The following is a 12,228-nucleotide window of genomic DNA, read 5'->3' on the forward strand; positions in this document are numbered from 1 at the left end:
TAATGTAAAACAGTTAGTCAACAACACTTCTAGTCGTAGTTTTAGTCGATGAAATGAACACTGACTGAGTGGCACATTTATTCTGGCCAAAAACAGCCTTAAATCTTCTCAGCCTGGTTTAATTAAATTTTTACATCTGAAATTGGTTTAATAGGGAGCAGAGCTGATGAACAACGTCTGTGGCCAAGCAGCTAAGACAGCTGCCACTGCAGGAAAATGTATCAATTCAAGTCCAGCAAAATCTGTGGAGTCAAAATGACTGCCTGTGGTCTTTGTAGGCAGAAGTGATCAGAATTTATTTTTGCCTTTAGTCAAATTTGTTTTATTATGAAAACGCAGAAATACTGTCATTTTTAATTCACCTATGTTATATGTCATATAAATGTAAGCACAGTCAAAATGTCTGTTGTGGTCTTTCTAAAGCTGACATCAGTAATGAAACGTGGTTGAAAAACATCCGCCTCCTTTGTAAAATTGTCCTGATTTCCCGGTTAACAAGTAAACTAATTGTTATTTCACTGCTTCTACAATCTCGGACCAGTCTCCTGAATAAAACTCAACAAAATTGGATCCATTATTTAAGTAAGACTCAGTTGTGTGGCTTTTAATCAAACACCATTCTTCCACTTTATCTTGAGCAGCTCTCCCACAGTTTTATCTGCTCTCTTTGTAGACTCATTTTAAGCAATTACCCACTATGTGATTGTTGTGATACATTTTTAAAAGAGTCAAACTTTTGATATTTAATTGCAGACTACATTAAGGAACACATTTTAACACCCCTCTGTGACATTTCTCATGTTTTGATTCTCAACAGTGTGTTCATTAGTCGTGGGGCTGCGATAGCACGGTAATTAAGCATGTCCATGTTGTTATGTGTGTAGGTGATAAGGATTGTGCCAGTTTTGACTTCCGTTAAACTTGTGAGCATTTGTTGTGTGGTCCTTTGTTACAAAAACAGGGACAGCAGTTAGCTGGGGTGAAACACCTTTTCTCTGATTAGACTTACTAAACAGGATAATGATTCTCCCGGGAACGTGTCTCCATCGCTCTGCTTGCCCTGTCACTCTCTGCACTGCCATCGCCATGGTGATCAAAGCCAGATGTGCCCGCTTCTGCTGCTGCCAACAAAGCGCTACTGTACTCGCTGTTTTTACAGTTGTCACTCTGCTCGATGCCAAAGCCCTTAGGGAATCTTTGTACGGCAACAACAAGAGACAAAACTAGAAATCACACCATGCTTTATTTCTAGTGGAACACCACATTTAGCTGAAATAAGGAATAAAATTATTTACGTTTGACAGGTGAAAAAAAGCACAAATTATGAAGTCATTGAACAGTGACGTTCACTGAACAAACAACATTTTAGTAATTTTTTCCAGAACATCTGACAGCTAAAATAGAGAAATGCTGGCTTCATTTTTAGTCATTCCAGTCCATGTAAATGTGACCAAGACATGTCTCTATTCAGTCTTTTGTATTTACATGTATTCAAATTTTAATCTTTCCTTTTGTGTATGCTTGTCTATGTTTCAATTAACGGCATTTACAGCAGCACAGTCTGTACATACAGTACCTATAAAAAGTATTCAGCCCCTCAGTTTTTTTTTTACCCTTTATTGATTTTAGAAATCAATCAAGGTCAATATAATTTGGCTCTTTTGACAAAAAAACACGCAAAAAAACGTTAATGTCAAAGTAAAAACAGATATCTATTAATATTCACCCTCTTCAAGTCAGTATTTAGTAGATGTACCTTTGGCTGCAATCACAGCACTGAGTCTGTGTGGATAGGTCTCAATCAGCCTTGCACATCTGGACACTGGAATCTTACCCCACTCCTCTTTGCAAAACTGTTAAAGCTCTGTCAGGTTGTACGAGGACCGGGCGTAAACAGTCTTTTTCAAGTCCAGCCACAAATTCTCTATTGGACTGAGGTTTGAGCTTTGACTCAGCCATTCCAGAACATTCCCCTTGTTGTCTTTAAAGTATTTCTATGCAGCTTCTCTGTGTATGCTTCTGGTCATTGTCTTGCTGGAAAATACATTCTCTCCCAAGCTGCAGTTCTCTTGCAGACTGAGTAATATTGGCCACCAGGATTATCCTATATCTTGCCGCATTCATTTTACCCGCTACCTTTGCAAGCCTTCCAGGGCCAGCTGCCAAAAAGCATCCCTACAGCATGATGTTGCCACTTCCATGCTTCACAATGGAGATGGTGTGTTTGTGGCCATGTGCACTGTTTGGTGTCTTATCTGATGGCCAAAAAGCACCATTTTGGTCTCATCATTTGACCATGAAGTCTCCCACATGCCTTTTGATGAACTCTAGTCCAAGTTTAATGAGTTTTCTTCATCAGTGGCTTTCTCTTTTCCACTCTCCCATAAAGCTTTGACTGGTGAAGAACCTAGGCAACAGTTGTTGCATGTAGAGTTTCTCCCATCTCAGCTTGTAACTCCTTCAGAGTGACCATAGGTGTCTTGGCGGTCTCTCACACTAGTCTCCTTCCTGCACGGTCACTTAGTTTGTGAGGATAGCCTGATCCTGGTAGGTTTACACCTGTGCCATATCCCTTCCATTTCTTGCTGATGAATTTAACTGAACTCCAAGTAGATGTTCAGTGCCTTGGGAATGTTTTTATATATACTGCTCCTGACCTATACTCTTCAATAACCTTTTTTTCTGAGTTGCTTTAAGTGTTGTTTTGTCTGTAGGTGCAATAGTAGCCAGGAATACTGATTAACCAGTAATGGACCGTCCAGACACAGGTGTCTTTATACTACAATCACTTGAGAGACATTCACTGAACTCAGGTGATTCCTATTTCTCTAATTGTGAGACTACTTGCAGCATTTGGCTGGACCTCTGTTGAATGAGGTAAGTCACTTTTAAGAGGATGAATACTTATACAGTCACTAATTTTACCTCATATATTTTGTTGAATTGACATTACTTTGTTGAAATCTGGTTTTACTTGACAATGAGGTTTTTTTTTTTGGTCAAAAAGCCAAATTATTTTGACCATGATTGATTTATAAGATCAATTAAAGGGTAAAACATCTAAGGGGATAAGTACTTTTTCTAGGTAATGTAGCTTATTTGGCTGTGTTTGTATGACTCAGCTCAGTGTGAGAGGGACTCAGAAAGAACCCTTTAGAGTTAGAGATTTTATTGAAATACATTAAGAAAAGAGGAAGGAATGTATTCAACCACACAGACAAGACTCCTCCTTATTAAAGGCTCCCCTAGAAACAGTGGAGAAGTGGTGGCAGCAACATGAGGCCTGTAAAGTAAGCATTCAAAACATTTCAAAATGAAATTAGATTAAACTTCTATTTAGGGTTAGGGTTAAGGTAAGGGTTAAGATACCAAAAGTTAAGTTAAAAACCTAACCTACAAAACCTGATTACAAAATGTTTATTAAAACAGTCCAGCACAGTGAACTTAGTTTACATCGCTACGTTAACTGTGTAAAATAGGTAGATTACGTAGCTAACACAGCTAAAACTAAACTCACTAAGCACCTTTGTAAGTTACATAGCTGCTTGTGAGCTTATCTTTAGCTATGTTAACCATGTTATCTACCTTGCTAATGAAGCGAAAACTAAGCCCACAAAGCAGCACTCTAAGCTACATCGCTGCTTTGTAAACTTAGCTTTAGCTATGTTAATAACATAATCTACCTAGCTAATGTAGCTAAAGCTAAGCTCACAAAGCAGCAATGTAGATTACGGCTTTGTGAATTTAGCTTTAGATTCATTAGCTAGGTAGATTATATAGCTGTCGTAGCTAAAACTAAGCTTACAAAGCAGCTATGTAAGGTATGTGCTTGCTTTGTTAGCTTAATTTAAGCTACAATAATTAAGTAGCAAACATAGCTAGGGCTAAGATCACAAAGCAGATATGTAAGCTTTAGCTACTTTTACTTAAGCTATCTACATTGACTTATATAGTAACAAAAGTTACATAGAAGGTGTAGCTATGATAGCTTTAGTCAAAGCTAATGACACTACAGCGAGCCATCGCTCGTGTAGCTACTTCTAAACTGGGTCTAAGTGTAATTTTAATCCAGGATTAGACCTTTGACCTTTTTCTCTTATTCATTCATCAAATGTTTCTTAGTTTGTAATGTCTGCAATCTGGTCATTCTGTGAATGCAACTGCCAAACTTTGTTTATGAATCAAGTTTGAAATATGCTCTACTGGAAAATGATGGCACTTCAGTTCTGACAGAGATGGTGTGTCTCACATGAGCGGACCTTCTTATCACTTGAGTCTGTGTGATTAAATAAGCATTGCCCTTTTTAAAAAAATACTAGTCCAGTCATCTCGCTCCTGGGCCACTGAGTTGCCCATTTAAAAAATTGTACATCTCATTCTTATTTTGACAGGTCTTCCATAACAAAAAGCATTACTGTCCTGTCTAGTAATTAAACTTTTTAGAATCAGCTTGGTGCACCTGCCCTCAACCTGCTACTGTACTATGATAAATAGAGGCAACTGTGCCTGAAACCATCAAATTAAGGATTATTTTCTCAGAAACATCTAAAATCTCAAGTTTTGTTTACTATTCTTCCCTTTACTCGACTGTTCCTCAGTCTTTGTAGAATTAGTGTCTGTGTTTGCTAAACTTGTCTATTTTTGTCCATTTTTTGATCTCATGCTGGGTTGAAGCTCATCTCCACTTCTGCAAGACAAACTTATTAAACTATCAAGAAAGCAAACAAGGACAATCAGCTGCTGCTGACAAATACAGCAGCGAAGCAAACCTGACTAATTTGTTGTGACTGCAGCGAATGAACACGCAGAAAGTTCAAACCACAGGATACCGCTTAGCTGTTTGAAGAGGGAATAAATCAGCGTTTGCGGCAAATAGCAAGATATTGAATATCTGCTGTGATTCGTTGCATGATTGCCAAATGTGAGTCGTTTGTTTGAAAAAGTGGCAAGGGATGAGTTCTCACTTTTCACGCTTGCTTTTAACTGCAAAAACATCAACAAGCATCTCCGCAAGACAAAACAACAAAGACAAAGAACTGAAAAAGGGTAAAAAATGTACACGGGTGTAATGCAGCAGTGATCAAAGAAAAACAGACAGGAGACACAAAAACACACCTGCAGTGACAGATGGAGGTAGCCCCGGTACAAAAGAGAGAGGGCAACATGGTGCTGAGAGACACTAGTGGAGAGGAATGAGGGAGGAATAATAAAGAAGGTGGGAAGACGCCGATGTTGATTCAAGTAAGTGTTCAACCACAAACACTGCACGCACTTTGCAAAGACACGAACGTTTCATCTGAGCGCAGTCAGGGTTTGATCTATAAACCGGAAAGAACAACCAGAGCCCGGCTTGTCCCTGGGTGACACCATTAGGGTTTTGGTTTACCACCACGACCGTCTCCTCCTGGATCTGAGCCCGACAACAAGGTGACTCGGCTCTGGGTGCACGAAGATCAGACGGCTCTGCCGCAAAGGGACACTGTGCTGTAGCTTCAGGAAGACAAAGGGGAAACATCAGCTGTTTGGTCTGAGAGAGAAGTGCATGCTTACAACAAAGTCAATTCAAAGGTACAGTTTGAAGTTTTTTAATTGAGGCTGAATGAGGTACTTGATGATGTTCAGCATGTGGGAAGTAGCGTTAACTTGACATAGTGTGGAGCAGGCTGTCAGCATACAGAAGCAGAGTCCTTCATGCACAGATTGCTGATTTGACTCCAACCCGCAACTGTTTAGTGTAAGCTGTAAGGGTCTTGGGGACCCTATTTTGAGTTGATTTAATGGCATCTTTTATCCTACATTTATGTTATAAACTTTTTTAAAATGTACCTTATGTGTGGTTTCGTTCATCCTTGGTTTTGATAGAACCTCCTATTCCTAGACTCCTTAAATCCTGAGTGGCCTTGTTGGCTTTTAATTTTTCACAGTTATTCTACATTTGTAATCTAAAAGTTTTTAGCTGGAGTAAAATTCAGAAATAATTCAGACCCCTGTCACTTTTATCATTTTAGTGCCTGTTGCTACAATCATCTAAAGGTTTTTTTCCTCATTAGTTTACACTCAGTATCCCATGATGGCAAATTAAAAATTGAATTTTAGAAATTTGTGCAAATTTATGCAAGGTAAAAAACTGAAATATCACACTGACTTAAGTGTTCCGACTCTTTGCTACAACACTTGAAACTTAGCTCAGGATCCACCAGTGTCTCTAAATTGTTGCTGAGATTTTTCTTCATCTCGACTGGAGTCTACCCATGGTAAATGTAATTGATTGGACATGATTTGGAAAGGCACACGTCTTTTTAAAAGGCCTCACAGCTGACAATGCATATCAGAGCAAAGACCAAGCCATAAGTGATGGGAATTTTGACTCTTTTCAGGGATCCTGCTCATTTGGCTCTGCTCAGCAAAGAGAGTTGGCTCTTTTGGCTCCCAAACGGCTCTCCATTCAGATACCTGTTTGGTTTCATTTGACCTGCCAATTTTTGCAATGTTAAACCATATGACTGATATTTAGGTAAAAATGTTACCCCAACTATGCTTGCATTTTCAAATTAATGAAAATATCATGTTGTTATTTTTAAAAATGTACTGTCTCCCCAATACACCTTGTGGGTCAGATGAAATCCGCTCACTGGTTGGGATGTATGACACACCTTACGTAAAACATGAATGAGTCCTTAACTGAAGGTGTGACTGTGGTAGTAGGATCAATGATCATTCCTACTAATTAATCAAATAACACACACAATGTATTTACAAATGATAATAGTTAAAAACAATAGCAAAATATAGTAAATAGTAATTTAATATAATATAATATTATATATATATATATATATATATATAGTAATGTAGTAAATAGTGAAACACAAGGATGCATGGCGTCTGAACAAACTGGTGAAAAAAGCTGGCTCTGTGGTTGGACTCAAGTTGAACTCATTGGAGGATGTAGTGGAGAGATGCACACTGAAAAAGGTGGAGGCCATTCTGAGGAACATGGATCATTCACTTCATATCACCTTAAATGACCAAAAAAACAATGGTGGTGGACGGCTCTTCTCTCTTCATTGCAGGACAGAAAAATATAGAAGATCTTTTATACCATCAGCAATAAGACTATATAAATCTACTATAAACAGATGAGACTCCAGACAAATGAATTTCCCTTTGGGGATTAATAAAGTTGTTGTTATTATTATTATTATTATTATTATTATTATTATTAACAATAGTTTAAAAAATATATAAACAGCTCTCTAATGGTATACGACTCTTATCGTTCACATAAAAGAGCCGGCTCTTTAAACAGGCTCGTTTACGAGGAACCAATCACTACGAGCCATGAGGTGAAAGGAACTGCCTGCAGAGCTCAGAGACAGGGCACAGCATGGCAGACAAGGCAAGGTACAAAAACATCTGCTGCACTGAAGGTTCCCAAGAGCATAGTGGCCTCCATAATTCTCAAATGGAAGAAGTTTGTCACTAGGGCCTTAGTAAGAGAGGTGACCAAAAACCTGATAGTCTCTCTGGCTGAGCTCCAGAGATCCTGTGTGGAAATGGGACAAAGTTCTAGAGGGACAGCCATCACTACAGCCCTCCATCGATCCAGGCTTTATGGCAAAGTGGATAGACAGAAGCTTCTCCTCAGTGCAAAACACACAAAAGCACACTTGGAGTTTACAAAAAAAAGTCTTCAACATTGCCTGTACAGGAGTGCGGCAGAACTCAACTCTTCTCCCACTGCTAGAAGGACTATATGAGCCCTAATCTTGTCCTAAAGTTGAGTATTTGTTGTCTCTATGTGCTGTTTTACTTTGCTATGTCCAGTACAGTGCTTTCACCTACCAGATGCTTTCACCTAGCCATTTTAAGACTGTCAGCCGTCTTGTAATCTGTCGCTCTCCTACAGGTTCAGCACACTTTGCTGTGCTTTGTAAATAGTTTGCCGAAGTCTAGTCTTATAGTAGTTATTTGCGTTGTTAAATGAATTATGTTTAAAGAGAAGTTGTCTATGATTACTGTGTATACACAGTGTAAGTTTTGCTGGTTGATTAGAATACAATTTGACACCTTCAGTTTATTTCAGTACAAACAATTATTAATCATAGATAATATTAGTTTTTGAGATTTAATCCTGAGTCAAATTTTTGCTCCTTTTAAGTATTTGAGTCCATGAGCAGTGTACCTATAACTTTTATTAGTATCAGAGTCAGAGCATGCTTCTGTTGGCTTCTTTCTTTGTGGGAGTTTTCAGAAAAACAAGAGCAGTTTCAGCAGGAGAGCGTAGCATGTCTGAAGGGTTAAAAATAGTTTTTGTCTTAAATCCTCAAAGCATCTTTTAAGGCTTCAGGTCTTTCTGCCTCAGGCTTACACACCTAACTACAGTGAATATTTGCTGAGAGGGTTGCCATGCACAGAAGTGTGGCTGAAAAACTTCCAGAGGAGACATTTACACAGATCTGCAGCCCCTGACTTTCAATATGTAGGCTGTGTCAACACTGTGTAGGAACATCATACTTTCTGGATTATAAAAAGCGGCTGCCAGTCAGCCTAATCCAGGCAGCAATTACGTTTCCACCAAAACGTATTTGGCGAGTCAAATTAATAGCATTTCATCACGTTTTGTTGGAGACAGAGACGACTGGCTGCTTCCTTCCTCACCACTCTCTTACAGCTGTGACTGACATCATCAGCGCTGAATTACAAAATGATTCTGCCAAACAACCTGAAAATAGAAAGAGATTTTTTTCGCAGCAGAAAAAATTTCCACAGAATGATGTGTACGGGTGGTTATAAATACAGCAGTGCTCACTTTTTGACTCTTGGGGAAAAGAAGTAGTGACAAATCTGTTGATCTGCTTTGTACCCCCCACCACCCCTCCCTCTTTCTCTGCAAATCCTCAGATGCATTTTTAACTTCATCTCCAATCAAAGAAGCCCAGATTGCAATCTGCTACACAATATGTTTTGCTCCACTTTATTAGGCCCATAGATAAACCTCATGGCTGGAACACAGGCCTGTGAGTAATGAAGGCTCCCTCAGCATAACAAGATCCTACCCTCCTTATGCTCTCCTCTCCTCTCAATTTGTGCCGCGGATGAGTTTAGCCGGTCATTTTCCTGCTTTTCTTTTCACAGGAGCAGGTCAGCCCACAGATGCTGGAACAAAACCTAATTATTTTTTAGTTCTTGAAAGCATGCAGGCAATTAAAGACAGTGGATTGACAATATCTATGCAAGTACAGGTTCTTATTCCTGGTGTGAACAAAGCATATTTGAGCTAATCATATTATATTCCCAATTAGACACAGTGTTCGTACCTAACACACATACACACATCCCTTAAATAACAAGGTTTTTCCTACAAATGCAAGAGTAATTTCTTGCTCTGCTGTGGACAAGGTGGTACATGTTTTCTTTTAACAATCAAAAATATTACTGACTTAAAATCTTTGTTGTGAAAAATTGTAGAGAAAGGGTGTTAAAGCAGAATGACCTGGTCTGAAACTGGCCCCCTGCAGCAGTGATCGACATGACAAATGAGTACATTAAAATCCTGTGTGTAAGACACATGCTCAGTACTGATTTTTTTACCCTCTCAAGCTCAATAATGTTGGATGGGGTCTGTTGGTGGACTGCCATTTTCAGGTCTCTCCAGAAATGGTCAATAAGGCTCAAGTCAGGGCATTCACAGAGTCATCCCTAAGCCACCCCTGTGTTGTCTTGGCTTTGTGCTAAGGGTCATTGTCATGTTAGAAGGTCAACCCCGAGTGCTGCAGTACAGGTTTTCATTTATCTATGTACTTTGGTCCATTCAGCTTTCCCTCAACCCTGACCAGTCTCCCAGTCCCTGCTGCTGAAAAACACCCCCACAGTATGATGCTGCCACCACCATGCGCTGCTGTTGGGATGGTATTTGGTGAGCTTTCTACTCTGCCATAAAGCCCAGATCAGTGGAGTGCTGCAGTGATGGTTATTCTTGTAGACCTTTGTCCCATCACCACACAGCATCTCTGGAGCTCAGTCAGAGTGACCGGGTTCTTCGTCACCTCTCTTAATCAGACCTTTCTCTCCTGATTGCTCAGTTTGGCTGGGTGACCAACTCTTGGACGATTCATGGTTGTGCCAACCATCTACCATTTAAGAACTACGGATACCACTGTGCTCTTGGGTACCTTCAGTGCACCAGAACTTTTTTGTTAGATTTGATATGTATTGTCTGCTGTGAGGCCTTCTATAGAGAGGCGTGTGCCTTTCTGAATCATGTCCAGTCAATTTAATTTAACAAAGGTGGACTCCAATCAAAGTGTAGAAACAGCTCAGCAATGATCAAGGGAAACGGGACAAACCTGAGCTAAATTTCAAGTGTTGTTGCAAAGGGTCTGAATACTTGTGTCAATGTGATGTTTCAATTTATTCTTTCTAAGAAATTTACAGAGATGTCTAATAATCTGTTTTCACATTTTCATTATGGAGTACTAAGTGTAGGTTAATGAGGAAATAATATTTCAGGCTACAACATGGAATCCAAAAAACTGAAGGGGTTCACTATAGAGGAAAATTTGCCTCTAGTGTGTATTGCTGGAAAGGATGTAACAGTTTGCAGAGGGATGTTGCAGTTTGTACCTCTGTTTTGGGGTCAAGGTTCAGTACGGGTTTGATTTAACAAGAAAAAGGAACAGGAAAGCCTGGACACATATGACTATGTTTCTCTCACTTATTATTTTGAACTAGCAGTGGTGACAGTTACAGTTTGTTCTGTCTTGTGTTGTTTGAAACTGCCTGTGAGGGAGCGCAGATGGTCGAGTGGTTTAAGGCGCTACCCATGTATGCGGGCGGCCTGGGTTCGAGTCTGGCCTGTGGCTCTTTACCTCATGTCTCTCTTCATTCTCTTCCCTGTTTCTGAGTCTATCCACTGTCCTTGCTCTCTCTGTCAAATAAAGGCATGAAAAGGCCCAAAAATAAATCTTAAAAAAAAAAAAACTGCCTGTGATACTCAGTTCAGTCTGTAATGTATTGAAGATAATAAATAGAAGAGCAAAATAAATAGCAGCACAGAAATGAAAACATCTGATGTGAATTATGCAGCAAGGACAATGAAAAAAGCTGAATAAAATATGAGAATCCAGGAGGGATGTATGATATTTCTGATTTATAAAGTGTGCAGTCATACTGTTGTTAATGAACAGCAGGCGTAAGAGTTACTCATGCCAAATACACTGCTCAAGTGAGCCAGTAACACACTGTAAACCGGTTTATGAAAACACAGGAAGGCTTGGGCACTTTTAATACACAACTGAAAAGATTGAACACTACACCTGTCTTTTAAAAGGAACTAGCATCAGCAAGACCTTTTGCTTTTCAAACCAACAGCCGGGAGATGTTGAGGAGCAGAAGCCAGTGAGTCTCATACCTTCACCTTACCTTCTTACTTGATGCTACTCCATAAAGCTTTTCATCTTTTGTGTCTTATTGTACCTGCTCCACCTTTGTTTGTTGTTTCTGAGCAGTTAGCAGACAGTTATGAAACAATAACTCTAACTGTTGAGTGGTCATCAGAGTAACTGTGACTGCTGAGTCATTATCAGAGTAACTGTGACTGCTGAATGGCCATCTAGTAACTCTGTGACTGTTGAGTCATCATTAGAGTAACTCTGTGACTGCTGAGTCATCATTAGAGTAACTCTGGGACTGCTGAGTCATCATCAGAGTAACTGTGACTGTTGAGTGGTCATCAGTTTAAACCGTCTGTGCAGTAAGAGTTCACTGCTTTCAAAATAATCAGTAGTTGGGGGGTGTTGGAGGAGTTGGAGAGCCCCGGAAACAAAGATTGCTCTACTCCTTTGTGTCCTGCAGTCAGGGCAGCGTTCTGAGGGGTGCCACTCAAAAGCTGGGTGGAGAGCACGGGAGGGGTCCTGAATGATCCAGCTTGCTAGCCTGAGTGCTTGGTACTTGTAGATAGATTATAAGTTCTTGCCAGGACTCCAATAATCTCAGACTGTGACAGTTTTCTCCATGCAGTTTCTGCTCTGGAGGCTGTTAGAGGGCAGCTCTGTTTTTAAACCACTTTTCCCCTCATTACATCATTTTAATGAAGCAATAGTACACTGTTCTTGAAGTAAACCTTGTGGTACACTGTTTTGATCAGACTTTTCAGTTCAATACAAGTGATCAGATTGGCAGCACAACTCAAAGGCTGTAGATCCATACTTACATCTATCACTGCAG

Source organism: Cheilinus undulatus, linkage group 1 (assembly GCF_018320785.1).
Source record: "Cheilinus undulatus linkage group 1, ASM1832078v1, whole genome shotgun sequence".
NCBI lineage: Eukaryota > Metazoa > Chordata > Actinopteri > Labriformes > Labridae > Cheilinus > Cheilinus undulatus.